Below are 25094 nucleotides of genomic sequence, written 5' to 3' on the forward strand. Positions count from 1 at the left end.
TATAGCTTAGGTGTGTATTGGGTTGTACCATTTAGGTTTGGGTAAGTACACTCTAGTATGTTTACATAATGACAAATTCAACAAATCACGTTTCTCAGAATGTATCTCCATCATTAAGTGAAGTATGACTACATATAATTATTTTAGAGACCTGAAAAATGTTTGAAGAAGTGATAAATTTCCCATGGTATATATGATATAGCAAGTTTTCTTGTAGTCTTTTTTCCTTTATTTTGATGAAATTCAATTTATATGAATTGTCTTTGATTTTTTTTTTTGCATTTAGAGTTATATCTAAGAAATTGTTGTCTAATACAAACTCAGAAAGATATTCTCTGGAACTTATCTTCTAGACCTTTTAGAGTTTTACACTATGCATTGAAGTTCATGATCTATTTTGAGTATGTTTTCATGTATGTTGTTATATAATGATCATAGGTAATTTTCATATCTGGTTATACAATATTTTAGAATCATATGTTAATGTTCTTTCAGTCTTGAATTTTTTACATTGTTTTGGAAAGCAATTGGACATAAGTCTGTATATCTATTTCTGAATACTGTATTTTGTTCTAGTTTCTTTATTATTATTTCTAGTGCCATTTGTTTTAGATTCTATAAAATTTTCCATACAAAAGACAATAATATGTCTGTAAATAATGACAGTTTTACTTCTTCCATTTTAATATGGTTGTCTTTATTTCTTTTTCTTATTGCATTGGCTAGAAATCTTGTTCAATAAAAAATAAGAGTGAACGAGCATATCCTCGCATTGTTTCTGATTTAGGAGGAAAACAGTCTGTCTTCACATTTAAGCAATATGTTTTTCCTTGATTCCATTTAACGGTTGAGTATTTTTATTGAAGTACATTTATTAAATAAATTTTCATGGACAGTTTTTAAAGTAAAATTTCAATTTATTTAATTGGCATAGGGCTATTAGGTGATCTATTCTTTTGTAAATTTTAGTAGTTTGTGTCTTTCTAAATATTTAAATATTTCATTTAAGTTGTTGAATATACTATTGTAAAGTCGTTCATAATGTTAACACCATATTTTTAATATTCATAGAATTTGTATTGATGTCACCACCTATATTCTTGGTATTGGTACTTTGTACTGTTTGTACGTTATGCCCAATCAGTCAGACTAGAGGTTTATTGATTTATTTTTTAATCATCTTTTTCTTTCATTAATGCTTTCTATCATTTTCTGTTTTCCATTTCATTGACCTCTGATGTCATTATTATTCCCTTTCTTTCTTTAATTTTAATTTTTTAATTTTACTTTAAGTTCTGGGATACGTGTGCAGATTGTGCAGGCTTGTTACTTAGGTATATGTGTACCATGGTGGTTTGCCACATATATCAACTCGTTGTCTAGGTTTTAAGCCTCACATGCATTAGCTATTTGTCCTGATGCTCTCCCTGCCCTCACCCCACACCTGCTGATAGGCCCTGGTGTGTGTTGTTCACCTCCCTGTGTCCATGTGTTCTCACTGTTCTGCTCCCACTTATGAGTGAAAACATGTGGTGTTTGATTTTCTGTTCCTGTATTAGTTTGCTGAGAATGATGGCTTTCAGCTTCATCCATGTCCCTGCAAAGGACATGATCTCATTCATTTTTATGGTTGCATAGTATTCCAAGGGACATATGTACCGCATTTTCTTTATCCAGCCTATCATTGATAGGCATTTGGGTTGGCTCCAAGTCTTTGCTATTGTGAATAGTGCTGCAATAAACATATGTGTGCATGTGTCATTGTAGTAGAATGAGTTCTAATCCCTTGGGTATATACCCAGTAATGGGATTGCTGGGTCAAATGGTATTTCTGGTTCTAGCTCCTAATTTACATTCACACCAAGAGTGTAAAATCGTTCCTATTTCTCCCCATTCTTGCAAGCATCTATTGTTTCTCGACTTTTTTAATAATCAGCATTCTGACAGGCCTGAGATGGTATCTCACTGTGGTTTTGATTTGCATTTCTCTAATGATCAGTGATGTTAAGCATTTTTTCACGTATTTGTTGGTCCCATAAATGCCTTCTTTTGAGAAGTGTCTGTTCACATCCTTTGCTCACTTTTTGATGGGTTTTTTTTTTTTTCTTGTAAATTTGTTTAAGTTCCATGTAGATTCTGGATATTAGACATTTGTCAGATGGGTAGATTTGTTAATTTAAAAAAAAGAAAACAGCTCCTGAATTCATTGATTTTTTTAAGGGTTCTTCATGTCCTTATCTCCTTCAGTTCTGCTCTGATCTTAGTTATTTCTAGTGTTCTGCTAGCTTTTGGATTTATTTCCTTTTGCTTCTGTAGTTCTTTTAACTGTAATGTTACAGTGTCAACTTTACGTCTTTCTAGCTTTCTGACATGAGCATTTAGTGCTATAAATTTCCCTCTTAGCACTGCTGTAGCTGTGTCCCAGAGATTCTGGTATGTTGTCTCTTCATTCTCATTGGTTTCAAAGGATTTCTTGATTTCTGCCTTGATTTCATTATTTACCCAGGAGTCACTTAGAAGCAGGCTGTTCAATTTCCACGCAGTTATGTGGTTTTGAGTGAGTTTCCTAATCCTGAATTCTAATTCAATTGCACTCTGGTCTGAGAGACTGTTATTATTTCAGTTCTTTTGCATTTGCTGAGGAATGTTTTACCCTCAATTATGTAGTTGATTTTAGAATAAGTACCATGTAGCACTGAGAAGCATGTATATTCTGTTAATTTGGGGTGGAAATTTCTGTAGATGTCCATTAGGTCCACTTGATCCAGATCTGACTTCAAGTCTTAAATAGCCTTGTTAATTTTCTGTCTCATTGATTTGTCTAATATTGACAGTGGGGTGTTAACGTCTCCCACTATTATTGTGTGGGAGTCTAAGTCTCTTTGTATGTCTGTGAGAAATTGTTTTAGAAATCTGGGTGCTCCTGTATTGGGCGGATATATATTTAGGATGGTTAACTCTTCTTGTTGAATCAATCTCTTTACCATTACATAATGTCCTTGTCTTTTTTTTTTTTTTTAATCTTTCTTGGTTTAAAGTCTGTTTGTTAGAGACTAGGATTGCTACCCCTGCTTTTTTTTTCTTTCAATTTTCTTGGTAAATTTTCCTCCGTCCCATTATTTTGAAACTTTGTGTGTCTTTTTCACGTAAGATGGGTCTCCAGAATATAGCACGCCAATGGGTCTTGACCCTTTGTCCAATTTGCCAATCTGTGTCTTTTAACTGGGGACATTTAGCCCATTTACAATTAAGGTTAGTATTGTTATGTGTGAATTTCATCCTGTGATCATGATGCTAGCTGGTTATTTTGCACACTAGTGGATGGAGTTTCTTCTTAGTGTCTTTTGCCTGCATATTTTGATGTGTTTTTGCAGTGGCTGGTACTGTTTTTCCTTTTCATATTTAGTGCTTCCTTCAGAATGATGAAATGATGAAATCCATCAGCATTTGTTTGTCTGAAAAGGATTTTATTTCTCATTCACTTATGAAGCTTAGTTTAGCTGGATATGAAATTCTGGGTTGAAAATTATTTTCTTTAAGAATGCTGACTATTGTCCCCCACTTTTTTGTGACTTGTAGAGTTTCTGCTGAGGAATGTGCTGTTAGTCTGATGAACTTCCCTTCGTAGTTAGAAGCTCCAGAAATATGGAATGCTTCACGAATTTGAGTGTCATCCTTGTCCAGGGGCCATGCTAATCTACTTGGTATCGTTCCAATTGTCGTATATGTGCTGCCAAAGTGAGCACCCCTTTCTTTTCTTGACTTTGTATTTGATATTCTCCTTTTCTCTATATCAAATGAGAAATCTGAAGTCATTCATTGAGACCATTTATCTTTTGCTATACAAATGTTAAGAGCTATTACTTTTCCTCTGAGTACTGTTTTAGCTAAATCACATAAATGTTGCTTTTTAGTGTTTTTACTTTTCAGATCTAAATAGTTTCCATTTAATCTATTGATATCCTTATTGAATGATAAATTATTGAAAATTACTTAATTTTAAAACTTTTAAATTTCCAAATATTTAAGTATTTTATTTTGCAATTGACTTCTAATTTAATTTATACATTCTGATAATAGAGTGATATTTTTCTTCTGACTGAAGACATTCTTTAACATTTCTTATAGTGTAAATCTGCTAGTGAGGAATTATTTCAGATTTCAGATGTCTGGAAATGTATGTATTTTGTCTTCATTTTTGAAATATGTTTTCAGTGGTTATAAAATTTTGGATAGATAGATTTTTTTTTCTTTCAGAACTTTAAAGATGTCTTCCCCTTGGGATAGTTAAAGTAGTGTGATAGGTAAGAGGAAAATGGTGTGGGCAGCTTTTATTCAGGATTCTCAGGTTCCTGAGTTTGCTACCTTATTTTGGGGCATAGACATTCATTCTGTTAAATGTGACAACAGGTAATATCCTGAAGCCAAATGTCATAGTGAGTTGCTCTTTTTCCTTTTTTGCAATCTTCTAAAGCCTGTGAAAATCTAAAGTTACTTCTGAATTTTCTCTGCAACTCTTTCTCACTCCACTTATGTTGGGCACCATCTTCATATGACACATCTGTTTATTTAGGTAGTGTATCACTAGTTTAACCTGGAATGAAACTCTTTGATTGTTGACTGCTCAGTATGAGTTGGAGAGGTGGAGCAGAGATGCTAAGCAATTAGAATGAATGAAGTATTATAATGTCCATGACAGTTAATTTTTAAAATATAATTTCAACTCTTATTTTTGATTCTGATGATATAAGTTCAGGTTTGTTAGATGGGCATATTGTGTGACACTGAAGTTTGGGGTACAAATATCCCCATAACTCAGATAGTAAGCATAGTACCCAATAGGTAGTTTTTCAGACTTTTTCCCCCTTCCTCCTCCCCTCCTCAAGTAACCCTCTGTCATTCCCATCTTTATGTCCATGTGTACCCAACACTTAGGTCCCACTTACAAGTGAGAACATTTGGTATTTGGTTTTCTGTTCCTGCATTAATTTGCTTAGGATAATAGCCTCCAGCTGTATCCCATGTTGCTGCAAAAGAAATTATGTCATTCTTCTTTACAGCTGCATAGTATTCTGTGGTGTATATGTACCACATTTTCTTTATCCAATCCAATGTTGATGGGAATCTAAGTTGATTCCACATCCTTGCTATTGTGATTGTGAATATCTGTGATGAAAATACAGGTGGAATAATTTAGTTTCCTTTGGGTATATACCTAGCAACGATATTGCTAGGTTGAATGATAATTCTATTTTTAATTATTTGAGAAATCTTCAAACTGTTTACCGCAGTGGCTGGAGTAATGTACATTTCCACCAACAGTGTATAAGTATTCTGTTTTCAATGCAGCCTCACCAGCATCTTTAATTGTTTGACTTTTTAGTAATAGCCATTCTTATTGGTGTGAGATGATATCTTATTGTGGTTTTAATTGCATTTCTCTGATGATTAGTGATGTTGAACATTTTTTTCACATGTCTGTTGGCCACTTATATATTTTCTCTTGAGAAGTGTCTGCTCATGCCTTTTGTACACTTTTTAATGGGCTTATTTGTTTTTCTGCTTGTTGAATTGTTTAAATTCCTTACAGATTCTGGATGTTAGACCTTTGTTGGATGCATAGTTTTCTCCCATTCTGTAGGTTGCCTGTTTACTCTGTATATAGTTTCTCTTGCTGTGCAGAAGCTCTTGAGATTCATTAGGTCCCATTTGTCAATTTCGGTTTCTGTTGAAATTTCTTTTGAGAACTTAGTCGTAAATTCCTTCCCAAGACCAATGTCCAGAATGATATTTTCTAGGTTTTCTTGTAGGATTCTTACAGATTGAATTCTTGCATTTAAATCTTTAATCCATTTTGAGTTAATTTTTGTATAAAGTTAAAAGTGGAGATCCATTTTCATTCTACATTTGACTAGCCAGCTATCCCAGCACCATTTAATGAATAGGAAATAATTTCCCCATTGCTCATTTTTGTCAATTTTGTCAAAGACCAGATGGCTGTAAGTGTCATGGCTTTATTTCTGGGTTCTACAGCTTGTTCCATTGGTCAATGTGTCTACTTTTATATTAGTAAAGAAAAAACCTGTTTGGGTTACTGTAGCCTTATGGTATAGTTTGAAGTCAAGTAATATGATGGCTCTGGCTTTGTTATTTGTTTAGGATTACTTTGGCTATTTGAGCTCTTTTTGTTGTTGTTTCCATATGAATTTTAGAATAGTTTATTCTAATTCTGTGAAAAATAATGTTGGTAATTTGATAGAGATAGTATTGAATCTGTAGATTGCTTCAGGTAGTATGCTCATTTTCATGATATTGGTTTTTTCCGTCTATGACATGGCATGTTTTTCCATTTGTTTGTGTCTTCTATGATTTCTTTCAGCAGTGTTTTGTAGTTCTACTTGTAGGATTCTTCACATCCTCAGTTAAATGTATTACTAGCTATTCTTTTCTGATTATTTTAAATGGAATTGCATTCTTGATTTGACTCCCAGCTTGAATGCTACTCATACATAGCAATGCTACTGATTTTTGTACATTAGTTTTACATTCTGAAATTTTACTGAAGTTGTTTATTAGCTCTAGGAGCCTTTTGTCTAAGTCTTTAAATTTTATGTAAAATTATGTCATGTCCATGATAGTCTTAATAGGTCTGTTTTTACTGTTTGTTCTGAAACATAAGTATAGTTTGCTTTGGTTTAAATGGATCCATTTTCTCCTGCCTAAGTTGTGGGCTATAGTTTCAGTATTATTTTTTTTTCCTTAACATTTTTATTTCTAGTATACAGAAATTCTTAAAGGTCTCTCTAACAGCATTTTTTATTAAATTTTAAAACATATTTTATATGTTTTTAGGATAACAGTATTCATACCAGTTATTAAATAGTAAAGATATAAAATAGATGTAAGAATATTAGTAAAACAAAAACTGAGTTTCCAATAGAGACTGATATTAAAAAAAGAGAGAGAAACATTTCCCCATATTTGGCCACAGAACATTGTACAGGTTTGGTACATTGTGAGGCTGGTGCAATGAATGTGGTAAGTTTAAGTCAGAGATGCCCAAGATTGGTAGAGTTGTTCAAAAAGATTAACAAGGGCTTGTAAGAGAAGAATTGCAACCATGGAACTGGTTGATCCTGGGAAGAAATGACAGTAGTGCCCCTAAAACATGGTGGTAATGTCCAGTGATGGCAAAGCCAGTTTTAGGAGCAGTGGGACCAGTAGAGGTAACAACGTAAATTAGAAGTGGTGTTCAGTGACCACATCAGAATAGGTGTGAGGTTGCTATGGGGTGATGGTGCTTGGTGAATGGTATGTTGTGAGCAGAAGCAGCTGCACTGGTTAGTAAAAATGGCATTGTTGATAACAATCATGCCAGAAGCTGAATCATAAAATCGAATAAGTAGCATGAAACAATAAACAGCATGTATTGCCAGTGACACTTTGTTCATAATGTGTGAAACACTCTCTAATCAATTCCTATTAGCATGTAGGAAGATATACCAATAAAATGTTGATTGAAATGTTGTTTTTTTTTTCTGTAGAACCATAGCCTTCTATCAATTTATTAATGATTTTGAATTGATTACCTGTGTCCTGGCTCAGACCTAGATTGGAAGATTCCATTTCTTTCCCCAAAGTCACCAATCCAGCTCATATAGGTTTATCAATTTTTCAATAATGTATAAATACGCACTTCAAACTTATACATTTTCTTTTTTGTGAGACAGGATCTCACTCTGCCACCCAGGCTAGAGTGCAGTTGCACAATCATGACTCACCGCAGCCTCGACCTCCCTACCTCAAGTGATCCTCCCACCTCAGCCCCTAGGGTAGCTGGGACTACAGGTACGCATTACTATACCCAGCTAATTTTTTTGTACCGTTTGTAGAGACAGGGTTCACCATGTTGCCCAGACTGGTCTCAAACTCCTGGGATCAAGAAATTCACCTTCCTCGGCCTCCCAAAGTGCTAGGATTACAGGTGTGAGCCACTGCGTCCAACTCCACAGATTTAATTTTCCATCAAGGCAATTAAATATGTGTCCTATTTATGGCTGTAATATACATATATATAGATAGAGATATAGATGTGTGTGTGTGTAGTTTCTTCAACTTTAAGGGAAAAAGTGATGTCTGGTACAATTGAATTCTCTAGATAAGTGTAATGCGTTCTTGTTCATTTAGGAAAATATTTGGGCAAGAACCAGTTCAAGCCCAACAGATAAAGCTATGGGAGTGTAGCAAATATTAATATTCTACTAACATCTTCTCTTGATTCCTTTATCATTTTCTTACAGTCTGGTACCCAGTGTGTTTTCTGTCCTTACTGCTAGCATCTGCATCTCTTTTTGAAGGAATGCCCTCAGGCTTCTGGAACCCACTTTTCCTACACACTGAAAGAGTCAGAAGTCCTTGGAAATGTATATCTCTTTGGGTGCCGCCACTTTTTTTATAACTAAAAGGTGCAGGAAAGTAAATTGTCTCCTCACCCCATTGATGGGTAAAATGCTGAGCTATGAATTATAATCTTCAGAGCTTCCCTGAAGTTTGAGTCTGCTACTTTTTTGGAATTTTGCTTGATTTAATACCATAATCCAGGATTTCTATGACACTTTCTGGCTCCCAGAGACACCTTTGTCCAGTTCTTCTGGACAGAAGTTGGAGTTGTCTTATTGTTTCAGTCTTCCGTGATATTGTGTGGTTCCATGTACCTTGGCCAACTTTGAGATAAAATGACAAGAGAAAATCAAAGAAAAAATAATGAGTATTCACTTCACACTCTGGACAACAGAGGTTCTATTTCCTGGTTTCTCTGGTCTCAGATAATTATTTCTCAGCATTTTGAGTACCTGATCATTTTTGCTGTGGCAGTACAATTCTGTAGTTGGTTAGAACCAAATATAGCCAGCCTTGGTTAGGACCAAGAAAGGAAAGGGCAAACAACAACAACAAAAATAAGCAAAGCACATAGATCCTCTTTCCAAACTTCTACATGGACCAATCCCTTTTCCCACCAAAATTATAACTAGAAATACATGGTATCTCTTAGAGTTTTGCTGTCAGCTTTTACTGGACAGTTACTGGATTCAGCCCACCCTTGGGTCAAGGCAGAGAGGCAAAGTTAGAATGGCCTCTGCTCCCTGAGAAAACTCATACTTACTAGAGTTTAGTACTAAATTTTTTACTTTAGTTCCCAATTTACCTGTTATGATTTTATTGTTTTATATGTTTTAGAGTACTCATATAATTTTAAAATATTTTGTCTACAATTTCAGTTGTAATCACTGGGAGATGGAAGTTGTGCTTACTCCATCTTGACCTAAATTGTCTTTATAGTTTTTATCTTTCTGTTGAAATTCTTTAACAGCTCATGTCTTTTGTCCACCTTTCTAGATTTAAAAACTATATATTTTTGTGGGTATTTTAAAATCCTTGTTTGACAATTCTTACATCCAAGTCATCATCGAGTTTAATTGTGTTGATTGATTTCTCTCTTGCCTTTTTTGTGTGTCTTTTGATTATTTTTAAACTAAATGCCTGATATTGTGTAAAAAATGGCATTTATGTCCAGACGTAGGTGCTCCTCGTATTATCTCAGGCTGTTAATCTATGTGTGTATGTTGTGGGAGGGATGAGTGACTCTAACAAGTAATTGAGTTGGATTGATATTTTTCTTGTTGCTATCATTTCCTTCAGTGCACTGCAAACTTCAGATTCCTCCAGTGGTGAACTGCTTTTGCTTTGTGCTTAGTGTGGGGCCTAGGGACTCTCTCGGAAGTAGTGAAGCATGTCTGGGCCCAGGGGACAAAGTTTCTTGTTGTCCCTTCTCTCAGTGGCATAAGTTTTGGCTTTATATGAAAAAGATGTATAAAGGGAATGGACAGTGTTTTATGTTTGTTCTGGAGTCAGACGTGTTCACTACAGGCATATCTGTGCCACCTAGGGAAGCACTTTTCCTGCCTTGATTTGAGCACCTGAAAGTGGCCTGTGAAAGATAACTTTCGAGTGGATGTGAACTCCACTCTGCTTTTGTTTATTCCTAACTGGTAACTTCCTTTTGTGTTTTGTCAAAGGTGAAATGGTTTCTGTGTCTCATCTCTATTTGGAGGGGTGTTTCACTCTTTGGAATCCAGTTCACTTAGGTTCTTGTGGCTTCAGATCTCTGACGTTTCCATAAAGAATTATGATTTTGTAAATTAAATTTTTTTCTTACTGTTACAATTTTGTTTTCAGCTTCCAACTTTTAATGCAGAAGCAGAACTCTAATAATTATTTGAAAATTTTCCCTTTAGCTGCAGTGTAGAGAATCTATTTTAGTGAGGCCAGTGTAGATTGGGAAAATTAATTTAGAGGCCCATTATTTTGGATATAAGTTATAAGATGCTATTTTTGAAGGTCTATATACCATAGGAGAGTCAATAAGATAGATATTTACTTTTAACAGTTTTAGATTAAATATTATTCTCCAATAATTAAGAACCATAGTATTGGGGAAACAGTTTCGACTTATCTTCTTGATCTATCATCATAAATTGTTTGTTTCTATCTCTCGATTCAAAATGCCTTTCTACCTCCTCGATCATGAATAAATCCTAGCTAACAGGAAGGGAGAAAGATCAAAGGGAATGTAAACACCTTTCATTTTAAAGTCCCAACACAAAAGTTAAATCTGTTTCTTCTTGCATCTTGGTAGATAGAATTGATTTGTGTGCCATACTTAGCTGCAAAGGATACAGAACATTATAGTTTTTAACTGGGAACCAAATACCCTGGAAATTTAATACAGATGTAAGACAGAATGGATGCAAGCAGGACACCTTATTAGTCATCACCATGGTCTGTCTTTTCCTGACTAAATATCCATACTCACCCTTTTCCCCCCACACAAAAGGTATTCACAAATTATGAAAGGAGAAAATATCAGTGTTCCATATAATATATGCATTTAGTTCCAAGTCCAGGTTGTATCTTCTCATGACCAAGTGACCAATAAACTAAAAAAAAAAAACAAAAAAAAATTATATGTAATCTTGAGCCAAGTCAATATATAATGATGCAGTAAGAAACATGACAAACTGTATTTTATATTCTATTTCAGAAAGGTAAGAATAGAATATATATAGTTGTCACAGTTACATGTCAATGTTAAAAATCTGCTGTGCAGAAACTCCAGAGACTTTCAACCTTGACAGCAGGATACATTTTTTTAGAAAGAAAAAATAAAAACTTTTCTTTTTTATTATGCCTCATGGCCTCCATGCTCTCACAATAAAATTTGCTGTCAGGGACAAACTCTCTCGTGTATTATCCTCTGTGACCATATCTGTAGTGGCATTGTGCAGTATGCTGCTAGTGTCTACACACTTTTGATGACTCTTTCCGCTACTGTGGGCTTGGAGATCCAGGGCTGGCTTTAAGAGTCAAATAGACGTGGGCTTTGACAGGTCAAACTGATTAGGTTTTTGGCAACAGAATTTTTCCAAAATCTTATTGGACTTTCACTCTGTATGCTTCCACTCCTTTTCATGTGATAGTAACCACATGAAAAAAGCTTATCTTCACATAGTTCCTAACTCCAGGGATTACACTTTTCAATTGACTGGTCTTTGTGTATGGCCCATTCACCTCAACTTCAAGTTAATGATACTTACCTTATGGGTGTCATAAACAACAGATTTGTGGGAAGGCAACACCTGTAAACTGAGGAGAGATATTGGGGATGTTGGAATTTAAAAGACTTTGACACAGATACTTTTGAAGTAGCTGAGGTGAGAGAGGATGGGGTTTAGAAAAAGTTGGTAGAAGGTGAAATTGAAAGAAGAGGCAATATTTGATATGTATTTTGGAGGTAAGGCAGATAAAATAGGCTACTGGATTATATACTGAAAGACAGAGAAAGAGAAATTCACAGAAGATGTCGAGGGTTTTGACCAAAACAATTGGTTTGATTGTGACGCTATTGACACAATGAATGATTGAGAAAAAGAAATATGTACAATGAGAACCAATGTTATTCTGGAAAATTTCTACTTGGTCCTTGGGTTTTACCACTGTATTCTTTATAAACTTGTTTAATCATACTTTTATTCTTTCTCTTGCATATTCTGAAAGCATAATTAATTCTAATATGCTATGCTATTTTTTGGTAGTTTTTTGGACTATGGAGTCAAGTTTAAGGTATGATGTGCTTTCATCAATTTCTTTTTTTTTTTTTTTTCAGATTTGAAGTTGAACTCTTTCTTTTTTTATTTTCTACTCTCATGTACCAACACTCACTTCTTGCCTGTGTTGTGATACGAATTTTAAAAGGTCCCTCATTCTGCTATAATCAGCCAGCTAAAACATCCTTTATATGCACAGAATAATTTTGCTTTTTTGTCTTCCAAAAATGCATACATGACTTTTAATGATGGCACTGAGAAAAGTCATCAGTAGATATGTACAAAATATAATCAGTGTTTTTAGCAGAAATAAGTGAGAACTCATAATTTAGGGACACTCTTCTAAGATCCACCATGCCAGAGTCATTAAAGAATCAGGTATGACATGAAAAAAATGAAGTCTGACTTCATCCCTTGCGAGGTGATCATCTAATCTTCTGTTCTCTTCTAACTTTCCTTCCTATATTCCAGAAAAAAGACAGGAAATCTTTGGGAATCTTTTATAAAAATACAGATTAAATTAATAATATAGTCATTAAACCACAGGTGAAAATACCCTATATAAAAGATTGGTAAGATGTTTTATATTATTGTATCAAGATTCTTAACAGTGTTTAACAATTAGAGGGAACATAAATAATCACTAATTGTGCACAATATACTGCAGTGAAATAAGAGACTGGTTATAGTTCTATTTTTTAAACATTTTTTCTTTAACGGCTTCAAATGGTACTGAAAATTATTTCATAAGTGAATATTACTTCCTCTTTCAAATAGTAAAATAAATGGTCTATAAAGAGAACCAAAAAGAATAAAAGGAAAGTTACAAAATATTGAAAGAGTTGCTTGTGTCAGTTTAGATTTTAAACTACAGAGTTCCTAGCCTAAGCCTTTATAAAATGACTTTAGACACTGGGCTATTAAAAAATATGTGTTCCCCCTAGAGTAATAGCTATGATGTTCATCTTATCTACTAACTAATTATAAGAATGATTATTTTGGTATTTTCATGAAGCACTTTGTGTTATTCCTTAGGAGTAATAATTCTCCTTACCAGGGTAGGATTTTCCTTTATAGTTGCTTATACTTCTTTCTTCAGATAGTTCCTTAAACACAGTCTAATAAAATGCCTATTACTAGCATGGAAAGCAAATGTAAGCCTTATTCAGCAGACATAATATTTTTCCCAGTAATAGTGTTTATATTGAAAACAAACTCCAAAGTGTTTGATGAACCTCTATATGAGAAATAAATGATCCTTTGGGAACACAGAAAAAACTAGAACTTCAATTTGTGTTAATTACGTAATCTGAAAATAAGAAAGAATTAAGCTGTACTAACAATATCTATATTGACATAAGAAATTTTATTATAGGAATATGTTCATTTTGTTACACAAATGAGGCATTTATGATTGACAGGTGTTTTCTTATTTTTTTATATTGGAAAATTAAATTCTGCATAGTAGAATTACCAGAACACGAAAAAGTAGGTGGCAGAAATAAAGCATGATGTCATCAACTTAGATAATAATGTTAGATTTTTAAAATTGGAGTATTATATAAAAGTATGGGATGTTGACAATGATTGAACATGGTCCTATGAATAAATTATTTTTATCCTGCTGTCTCAATTTTTAAAAAATGGCTCTGATCTCATATTTCTAACTCTAAGATGTTGAAGCTAAATCTTTGCTTGGGTTTAAAATCAGGCAACATATTTTTATTATACAACCAGCATTTTTGGTACATTAAAATGATGTCTAATATACAAAAAAAGTGTTCACTTATAACTTTACCCTTGCAACAAAGGAAACTTTGTTTTATGTGCTCCTTTTGTCATACTATATAAGGCTACATACTTTTTATATTTGATACACTTTTCTATTTTATTCATTTATAAACCAAATTTTATATTATAATGTTGTTTGGAGGGCAAAAAAGAATAAAGTGAAGTTCCTCTAGGTATTTCAGAGATACAGAAATTGTTGGTATAGTCAAAATTTGAGATGTCTTTTGGAATTTAAAGAAACCTTCATTCCATGTTACTTATTTTTTCACTTAGAAGTTCTCTGTTCCAAGTCTATCTCTCAATTATTGAGCAAGAGATTAAGGATATAACAATAAAACAGAGATTCATAAATTTGAGTTTAATGCTTCATTTGTCCAAAAGTCTTTTGCAGAATACATTGGTTAAAGCATGAGAAACTTTGCAAAAGTTTTACTTCATAGAAACTATAAAAAAATGATTGGAAGGATGAGTCCATAAAATCCCTGTTGGAAAGGATTATTTCACTGGAGGAAATTAATAGTTTATAGAAGTTTGGCACTCCAGGGACCTTGGAGGTCATGGAGCCCTTGACAGAGATCTAGGAAGTGACAAATATAAGCCGCTGTGTAGAGAGACTCTGTCTCAGGAGGGATTAGATTTATAGCAACTAAAAGAGACTCAGAACTACAAGATTTCGGAGAAGGAAACCTGGAAAAAATTAAGTTCCCTCTGACAGATAAAGCAACAGAGAAAGGATTTTGTTTGCACAGGATTTTAGAACACTGGAAATAGTTTGGCCCTAGCGGAGTCCACACCAATTTCCTGTCCGATAAGACAGAGGTCATTTGACGTTAACTCCATCAATAACTTTTCTATCACAAAATCTGCCTGTGGCATCTTCCTTTTTTCTTGTTTTATCAAAAATAATATTTCTGATCTAACTTCTCTCCACTTGTGTTGTCGACTTTTTTCTTCCTGTCTTTGCAAAGATGGAGATTTAGGAATCATTTCTGTCTTTCCTTGCAATCTCCAAACCACTTTTCAACACTCTACTAAAAATCTTCACCTGTAAGTTTCACTAGTAACTCAAATTGGGACCTTTGAAATAAAGCTCATTATCTTCCTCACAACCTCAAATCGATTTTTCACTAGACGCTACTCTTTCTGAGAACATAGCATTACTTGAACAGCCACTTTCCCAAAGAAGGAATCCAAATAGCTGATAATCATATAAACAGTGCCAATACATGTTATTCATAATTAATGAAATGCAAATAAAACCACAACATCCTAGTATTGACATGTTAAGATAGCTCAAATTAAATATCGGCAAGGTCTAATTGAACAAAAATTAATGACAACTCTCATATGAACTGGTACGAGTATAAATTGATATGGGTTTGAAAAATAGTTTGATATTATAAGGTAGTTACTCTTGGCACCATTCACAACTTTTGACCCAGAAATTACACTCCCATGCTTATACTCATGATAATATGCTTGACAAAAATTATTACAAGAATGTTTACTGCAACATAAATCATAGCTCCAAAGAAGAGTGGATAAGTATATTGTGGTATATTCATGCAAAATAATACCTTCCATCAGTGGAAGCAAATCAACTGCATAGCACAGATGAGTCTCACATAGCATAGATGCCATAGCACAGACAAGTCTCACAAACATGATATTAAGTAATGGAAATCAGACGCAAAAGATTATGTACTGTGTATTTCCATTTATATGTAAAGTTGTGAGTACTGAAAATCTAAAAGTTAGTGGAAATTCAATGAATTTTAAATACGTAGCTGAATAAATGAATGCTCTCTCCTAAGCCTATAATATTCTTGTTTGCTTTGTCTAGTCTTCCCTTACACATACTTCAAGCCCCAAATCACAGCTTAAAGACAAGACATTTTTCATCTTTATGCTCTTAGACCTTATAATTCCTATGTCACAGAATGTATCACCATGTTATAAGTATCTTTTGACAAGATCGTTTTGTTAATTTATCTTTGTAGTTTTCATCTTCTCCTCTCCCACCCCCTATTTTCTAGCATGTAGCCTGAGACATGGACCTGTGTAACAATGCAATTGGTTTTTGAAATAATAAATGTTATTTAGCCTGAGTATTTGATGTCCTCAATAATATATCTTTCAAATGCTATCTACTATTACATTTATGTTTCCATTCTTTCAAGTGCTTTTATATATGAAAATATAGAACAATGCATTTTCATTTAATTATTTTATTCATGCTTTTTCTCTTTCTCTCTACTAATACCTTTCAAATTTATCTTGATTAGGCAAGAGATCCCTTGATCTCTTAAATAAAATATGATTTCTCCCTACATGATAAAATGCTTGTCACACATTCTCTTTGATTTATATAAAAGTAATGTTAATCACAGCACTATTCACAATTGCAAAGACATGAGTTTACCTATGTAACAAACCTGCACTTCTACATCTGAACTTCAAATAAAAGTCAAAAAAAGTAATTGTGTATCTTTCTTATACTTCATGTTGGACTCTAAACTGCTTAAGGCTTGGGACAATTTATTAATGATTCCTTTGTCCCTTTATTGCCTAACTCTGCATGTTTCACATGGCAGGAATTTAGTAGAACTAAACTGAATTTCGCTGAATTAAACTAGCTAAGTGTGCCCTGTACTGAAATATTGTTACACAGTACAAATTAAAATGTGAGGTAAGAAGATTTTTAAGATCTAAGAAGCAATATCAAGCAGTAAAATCTGGTGAGTTGAATTTAAAAATTTAACTTAATATGTATTCATTTCTAAATGAATAAAAGATGTTCTGCTAAATGTTGAAAGGCAGTACTTCCTAAGTTATCTATAATGATGGACTACGCTATTTAAACTCCAATTTATTGTAGAGCAATTCTTTTGAAACACAATAAAATTGATTACAAGAAACTAAATTGTAAAAGCCAAATTATGTGAAATACAAGTCTAAATTTTATTAGTAGATACAACAGATACAATATTTTAATTAAAACAAATAAGATATCATATATAGGCAAGTACAAGAGTTGTAAAACTGTGGCTACTATGTGCTGAAAGCCTGTGTATAGGTGATTAACATAATTTTATATTGTAACTTTTTTGTTCCACACATATAAATAAATGAGTGATATAGCAATTGCTCAAATTAAATGCTTATGTAAGACACTTTGAATAAATACTGCTTATATCAATATTTAAATTTTTTGTAACAAATGAGATTTTTTGTTGTATTTAATTTATTTAATCTAAATTACATAAATAACAGTGCTACATGTGTTGCAAATATACGTAAATAAACAGGTTTTTCATTTCATTTTAATGAAAGAGAAACCCATCTCACAGAATTATATTGTAAGGACTTAAAGAGATTTTAATGCAGTTTCATGACCCTCATAATGTTGGGTTTTGTTTTTCTACAAAATGAAGCAAGGGGACTTCATTTTGAAATCATTGAATTCATTTTCAATCCTTCATTAGTAGCCAGTTCAGTAATTTAATTTTAATATTACAGTTTAATTTAAAATCAACTTTTGATGAGATAGATTCTGTATTTGTGAATCTCTTATGTGTGAATCTTCCTTCTTCTTCCTCTTTTGTAAAAATATTCTTTGTACAAATTTTGTAAAAATATTCTTCTTCCCATTTTGTAAAAATATTACTACAGTAAAATGAAAAAGACAGAAAATCCCACAAAACCAGTGTATAAAGAATTGTTCGAAGGGAAATAACCACCAGTTCGTACAGCAAAGCATTGCCAAGTGCCCCAGAAGCCCTTCTAAATGTCCTATTCTGAAATAAATTCCTGTCTCTTTCCAAAACAATTTAATCCTTTTAAGGTACAATAATTTCCTACTAAAAAGTTTTATTACACAAAGGCACATCACTAGACAATATCACTTAATCATGTCAATTTTTACTAACTGATATATTTTTTGTCTTATTCAATGTAACCCTCATCTCTTTCTTTGTCTTACAATTTATCTCTTGAAGGACCCTGGTGTTTGACCTAGAAAATTTTCCACTATCTGGATTTTGCTGGCTGCACAGTCACAGTACATTTTAACATGATTCTCTGTCTTTTGTATTTTCTAAAAGTTGGCAACTGGATCCAGAAGTTTAATCAGACTCAGATCCTTTTGTCAAGACTAAAGGGCGTGTCGGGCAAGACTACAGGAAACATAAAAACTCCAGCCACCTCTCTATTTGTAACATTAGCATTACAACATTTGTAATGTTGAGGCTTAATGTGCAGATTTACTAATTCATTGTGGAAGGGGTTATAAAATGGTGGTATTATAATTCTACCATTTCTTTTTAATATTTTCATAAAGATGTGCTTTTATTTCATTATGTGATAATACAATTTATAAAGGAAAGGGAGGTTAAAAAATCTATCATTTCCCATTATTCCCCAGCTTTCAAGATGATGGATAAATTTCTTATCCTCTAAAATTGATAATTTTGTTTTTTCATAAAAATATTGTGGGCTCATAGATTTAAGCATGTTTTATGGGTAACAATCCATTGCAATTTTTATCATTGTTGAAGCTCAAGTTACTCAATTTTTTAACAGTGATAGTCTCTCTAATTTAGCTTGTGATTTTATTTCAAATGAGACTGGCAGTTTTCAACAGCTGATTCTTCCTCATGATCTGGCATGACAAAATATTATTGCACCATCTTTTACATTTCCTGCCCTAAACCTGTAATTAGCTATTTTTTCAAGAGCTCTATGAAGTTAAAAATGGTATTTTAATATTTTTAGATGGTAGCCTTTTATTATTAAAAGGCTGTATCTGGACTTTCTAAGATGACAGAGATGTTAAAAATTATCTATGTAGCTAGCTAGCTATCAAAATTAATAATTTTATATTGTCAATTTAGTTTGACTTTTTAATGGACTCGTACAGTATTTATTCTTTTGTGTCTAGCTTATTTTTCCTCAGAATACTGGTTTTGAGATTTTTCCATGTTGTTGCATGTATCAGTCAATTTCTTTTTATTGAGGATTAGGATTTTACTTTATAGTTATGCTATAGTTCAAGGTTTGTTCATTTGATGATGGACAATTGAGTTAAGCTTTTCTTATTATAAACAAAGCTGACATAACCATATATATATAAACCCTTGTATGGGTATATACTTTTATTTCCCTAAAAGTAGAATAGCTGGTTACATGGCAGACATATGTTTAACTCTTTAAGAAATAGCTGAAATATATTCTAAAGTTCTTGCAATACTTTACATTCAAATTCACAGTGTATGAAAATCTGAGTTTTTCTACATCTTCATCAACATTTGATTTTGTTAGTCTTCAATTTTAGTCTTTTAATTGTTCTTCACTAATTGTATATAGTATTTTATATATAATATTATATAGTATTAATATAATAATATAATATTAATATTAGGTAGTATTTTATATATATAATTGTATATAGTATTTCAATTTTAGTCTTTTAATTGACTGTTCTTCACTACATTACATATAGTATTTTAAGTCTTGGAAATCGAAAATGCTACTTTGTGGTAAGTCCTGAAAGAACAATGTTTCTTTCATATTGGATTCTTTTGGTTTTTACCTTATTTCTTTATGCTTTATATGTACATCAAATTTAAATCATGATGGCTTCCTTGCTTCATTAGGCAGCATACTACTCTAAACACCACCCGGCTATTTATCACTGTATCATTAAATATAATTACAAAACTTAACTCGATATATAAAAATCAGTATTTCAGATTTCTAGGAATATAAATGATCCATAGTATAAGCCTCGGCCAACATGTAGGAAGAGGCAGATGAAAAATATTGAGGCACCATAAGCATGAAAATAGCAGATGATTCAGCTGTAATTTACGTCTCAGTTAATATGGGCGATTGAAGAGAAGGCATTTGAGGTGTCTGACGTACAGTGTATGGCCAAAAATAATCCTATAAAGATCTGGAGAATTAAGCGGGTGCCAAGAAGTGAGCCATAGTTTCATCATGTAGTAATATTAGATGGTGTTGGAAGATCAATGAATGAGTAGTTAATAATTTTGATTAGTGGATGTGTTTTGTGGGTGTTGGTCGTTAGTGTTCTTATAGTTGAAATACAACGATGGTTTTTCATATTTTTAGTCATGGCTATAATCCATGTGGGAATAATGGTTCATGCTTTATTTTTATTGAGTATTCTTTTGGTTACAGGGCTTGTAGGTTTTTCTTTGAAACCTTCTCTCTATTGAGGCCTGGGGCTAATTGTTAGTGGTGCTGTGGGTTGTGGTATTGTGTTGAATCTTGGTGGAGCTTTTGTGGGTTTAATAGTCTTTTTGATTTGTTTGGGTGGTACGATGGTTGGTTGTGGTTATACTGCGGCGATGGCTACTGAGGAGTATCCTGAAACATGAGGGTCAAATATTGACATTTGAGGGGATTTATTATTAGGATTATTAATAGAGTTGCTGTCCGTACAGTTGAGTGTGATGGGGCAGTGATCACGATTGATTTTAATAGCATAGGGAATTGAATAATTTTTGAGGGTGAGGGGGCAGGGCTGTTGCATGAGCATTCTGTGGGTGTGGCTGCCTTATGTAGTTATGGGTGTTGATTAGTGGTAGTTGCTGGTTGATCACTGTTTGTTAGTATTTATGTTGCAATTGAAATTACTCGGGGTAATAGATTAGATAATTAACAGTACGGTTTGAATGGATGGAATTTTTAAAAAAGAGAGAAAATAGAGTTTAGGCTTTTTTTAGTAGATACAGTAGTGGAGGCTTAAATTTGGGTTTGTGAAATGGTCTTTGGTATAGATTTTTCTAGTCAAATTAGGTCTAGTAGAAGTGAAGCCAAATTTTGGCTTGTGGACGACTTGAGTGGGGGAGTTGAACAGTGAATTGTGGCTGAATAAAAACCTAGTATGTTGCAGAAATTGAATATCTGTAATGGGTGCTTTAGTTTAAGGTTATTAGTTATGAGATTAAACTCCATTGCTAATAAGAGCCCTAAGATGGTCACACGTAAGGCTGTGAGTTTTAGGTGGAGTGGTATAGTCGTTGGGGCAGCTGAAGTAGGAGTAATACTGTTGATGATAAGAAATCCAGCGAAGATACTGCCGATTGTTAGGCATTTAACTGAGCTAATTAGGAAGGGATTCTTTTCATTAATAATAATCAGAGTTGAGAAGCAAGGTTGTCCTATCAGAGCGAAGACAATAATTTGGGTACTATACACAGGTGTCAATGAGTTGGCAATAAGAGTAATAGAAAGGGCTCAGGCGTTGGTCTATGATGTATTTACTCTAAAGACTTTCGATAATAAGGCCTTTAGAGCAAAAGCCTGTGAGGAAAAGCACACCTGTAAGTGTGAGGCTACCAATAATAAGGGAGGAGGAAGTGAAAGGTAAAGTCTTGATTAATCCTCCTATTTTTCGAATGTCTTGTTCATCATTGAGATTATGGATGATGGACCCTGAACATATAAATAATATAGCTTTAAAAAGGCATGGGTGCAGATGTGAAGGAATGTTAGGTGTGGCTGATTAATGCCAAATGTGACTACTAGAAGGTCCAGCTGCCTTGAGGTGGAAAATGCTACCAGTGTTTTGATATCGTTTTGTGTTAAAGGGAAGATTGTTGTAAATAAGGTAGTAGTGGCCCCTAGGCATAATGTAAAGGTTTGCATCAATGGATTATTTTCTATTAACGGGTAGAAGTGGATGAACAGGAAAACTCCTGCTACAACTGTAGTGCTAGAGCGGATAGAGCTGAGACTGGAGCTGGGCCTTCTATAGCAGATGGAAGTCAATGGAGACTAAATTGAGCTGACTTTCCTGCTGCTGCTAATAGTAGGCTAATTAATGAAAGGGAGACAGAGATAAGACTTAGAATAAATGCTTGTTGAAAGTCTCATGTGTTGGAGAATAAGAGGAATCATGCTACAGCTAAAATAAAGCCAATATTGCTGATGCGGTTGTACAGAATTGCTTGGAGGGCTGTACCATCAGCCAATTAGTAAGAACGATATAATTCCTACACCTTCTCATCTGATAAAGAGCTGAAAGAGATTGTTGACAGTAAGCAGAATTAATATCGTGATGAGGAAAATAAGTAGGTATTTGAAAAATTGATTAATGTTAGGATCTGAATTTATATATCATATTGAAAATTATTCAATAGATCAGGTAATGAATAATGCTACTGGGATAAATATTGTGGATAAGTAGTGTAGTTTGAAGCTTAGTGAAAGTTTAAGAGTTTGGATTGTCATTCAATGTCAGTTTGAGATAATGACTTCTTGGTCTGGACATATAAACGTAGGGATGAGGCTAATGATGAAGGCGCATGCAATAGATATTTTTATGTAAAATGGGTATGAATCTTTTTCTGCAGGGATTGGCTAAGGTAGTAATAATCAGTAAGATTAAGGAAATTAGGGCTATTATAGTAGTGGAAAAATACATGCTTGTTACTTTTATCTGGAGTTGCATCAATGCTTTTGGTTCCTAAGACCAATGGATGACTCTAATCCTTTAAAAGTTGAGAGAGCCATGTTGTTAGGCATGAGTCAGCAATTCTTGCATACTTTCTCTGTAGATAAGAAGTTGCAGGCTTCTATTATTAGATTCACAATCTAATGTTTTGGTTAAACTATAACTACAGCATGAAAATCCCATGATAATTTTAGGGTATAAGGATAATAGGAAGATAGGTGCAAAATGTATAAATATTAATGTATTTTCTCATGTAAAGGAAGGTTTCATAATGTTAATATAATATGTAAGTGTCCCTAGTTGTGTTGTGATTAGCATATGTAGGGCGTAAAGGGATGTAATTAGTATATTAAGTCCTATAACACTGTAGTGATATTTGATTAGGAGAATGAAACTATAGTTTCAAAGAGTTCTCCTACTAGATTAATCGTAGGGGGTTGGGCAAGGTTGATGAGATTTGCTAGAAGTCATCAAGAGGCTGTTAGTGGAAGCAGAGTTTGAAGGATATTTGCTTTTATATTTCTGATGTGAAAAGACTGTGGTCATGATTGGGTAACCTGAAGAATCTGGAGTACTTTATATTATTCTAAGTAGCCTTGTTTTAACATCTTACAGATATACAAAAGAAACCTAAATAGTTGTGCCTCAATATCTCTCAGAGTATTGAAGTAAGCCTTTTTCTACTTTATTTCTGTAGTTAAATTTTTGTGGGACCATAAATTTAAGAGTATTCTATGTAGATCCCATGTGAAATTCTAAATGAAGCCACTGAGGGGAGCTCTAACCTAGGTAATAGATTTTGTAAGCGCTTCCATCTCTTAGGTGGGAGAAGTTAACAAGAATTTGTATAAAATCTTCAGTTTTAAGTTTTATTCATGAGAGGACTGAAGAATACAGTTTGCCTTAAATTTACAACAATACTTACTACTTTCCTCTGTCATACTTTTCTGTAGTTTTGAGTATTCTGAAATGAAAATGAATTGATGTTAATGTATACGTGTATATATGTTAGGTTACAGAAATTGTGAAAACATAGATAAAGACATATTGCAGCAAGTTTTTGGCTCCTCAGTGGGAATTTTGGCATTCTATGTTCCTGAAGCTTGTATTTTAGATGTGATGTAGAACCTCTCAATGCTCATTAATTGCTACCCACTCCTGGTGATTCATTTTTGGAACAAATACTCAGAACAAATCCAAAATGTATTTTTAATGGCTTTAAAAATGTAAAAAATAAAAGTGAATGACTTAAAATGTCATTTTAAATTATTAAAATGTCAACAAGTATAATATTAATTAAAAATAAAATTTGATTATTGTCAAAAAAATTGCCGTTAGAGAAAAGGGCTAAATTTTAAAAATCAGGTTTTATTATTACTTTCTAATAATGGAAATTCAAAAAGACTTTTCTCAATTTTGGCAGTTGGAGGAATATTAGCTGAACAATACAGTAATTTGGAAAATTAAACTTTTACTTTTGAAGCAAATTCTCCAAGAGGCACAGACTGTATGTTTCTAAGAAACCAAGCCTCTCATGATTTACTCTTCATTCTCATAGGTAAATATCTATTCTACTTTTTTTTTTTCAGCGAGATTAGGACTGATACTTGTTCCTTGAAAAATTATCTCATGCATTCACCAAGTATAACTCAACACATTCTATGGATCCAATTCTGTATAAATGTCCTTGAGCCTTAATGTGTAGATTCTAGGACTTTGTGAATTTGGGTTGGAGAATCTGAACTAATGTAGTCATATGAACAACATATTGTGACGGTAAATTAATATTCTTCATTGGCAATTCACACTGAAGAGGCTTCATAACTGTTAGTACTTTCATAAGTTGTGAATACATAGTGGTTGTTGGGTGACTGTCTCTTGAAATGCTGAGAGGAGGCCTTACTTAGAGCTAACATGACTAATTAGGTGACATTCTGTCTTCCTGAACCTTACATTTCAGATGTAATGTAGAACCTCTCAATGCTCATTAGCTGCTACCCACTCCTGGTGATTCATTTTGGAACAAATAATCAGAACAAATCTAAAATGTATTTTTAATGGCTTTAAAAATGTAAAAGATAAAAGTGAATTACTTATTTGCATAGGCATTTATATATTTTTTTAAATTTTTGTTTGAAAGGGAAAAACGTAGAAAAGAATCAGAGATTAAAATGTAGAAACCTAATTGCTACTGCTTCAATATGATCCTAAGAACAAGACACCAGAAACTTTTAGGTATGTCTCAGAAGAAGAAAAATAAAAAAGTGTACATCAGTGTTGCTTAAAGAAGAATCATTTCCTAGAGTGGGCACCGCCTCACACTATTTTCTTCTGTCAACTCTCGGAGATGCTTGTTTTGCAAAACCAAGCCTCCATCAGAAAACTAATTACTAAACTGTCTGTGGAATAAAGGGTTTAGTTTTCAAACATCGGCATTCTGGAAAAGCATGCTGGTCACTTATTGGAAAAAATGTTGGGCAACACAATCAATATTATTTTCCATATAGGTAGTAGTCCTCCAAGTGGGGTGGGATTTTACATTCTTTTGTTTTACAAATACTTATTTCTTACATGTTCCAGGTAGTCTTCCAGGTGCTAAACATACAAGGGTGAATGAAATAGAATTATATTGCACATAATATCAGATAATAGGGTAG

The 25094-nt window shown here is 33.3% G+C and overlaps 1 non-coding gene across 1 annotated transcript; it reads right to left on the reverse strand.

The window, feature by feature from the left end:
* Positions 1-3639: 3639 nt before the first annotated feature.
* Positions 3640-3746, reverse strand: LOC112617088. Its single transcript, XR_003117846.1, has one exon. It is a non-coding gene; the product is annotated as a U6 spliceosomal RNA (small nuclear RNA).
* Positions 3747-25094: the final 21348 nt, after the last annotated feature.

This window comes from Theropithecus gelada, unplaced genomic scaffold, assembly GCF_003255815.1.
Source record: "Theropithecus gelada isolate Dixy unplaced genomic scaffold, Tgel_1.0 HiC_scaffold_15876, whole genome shotgun sequence".
NCBI classification, from domain to species: domain Eukaryota; kingdom Metazoa; phylum Chordata; class Mammalia; order Primates; family Cercopithecidae; genus Theropithecus; species Theropithecus gelada.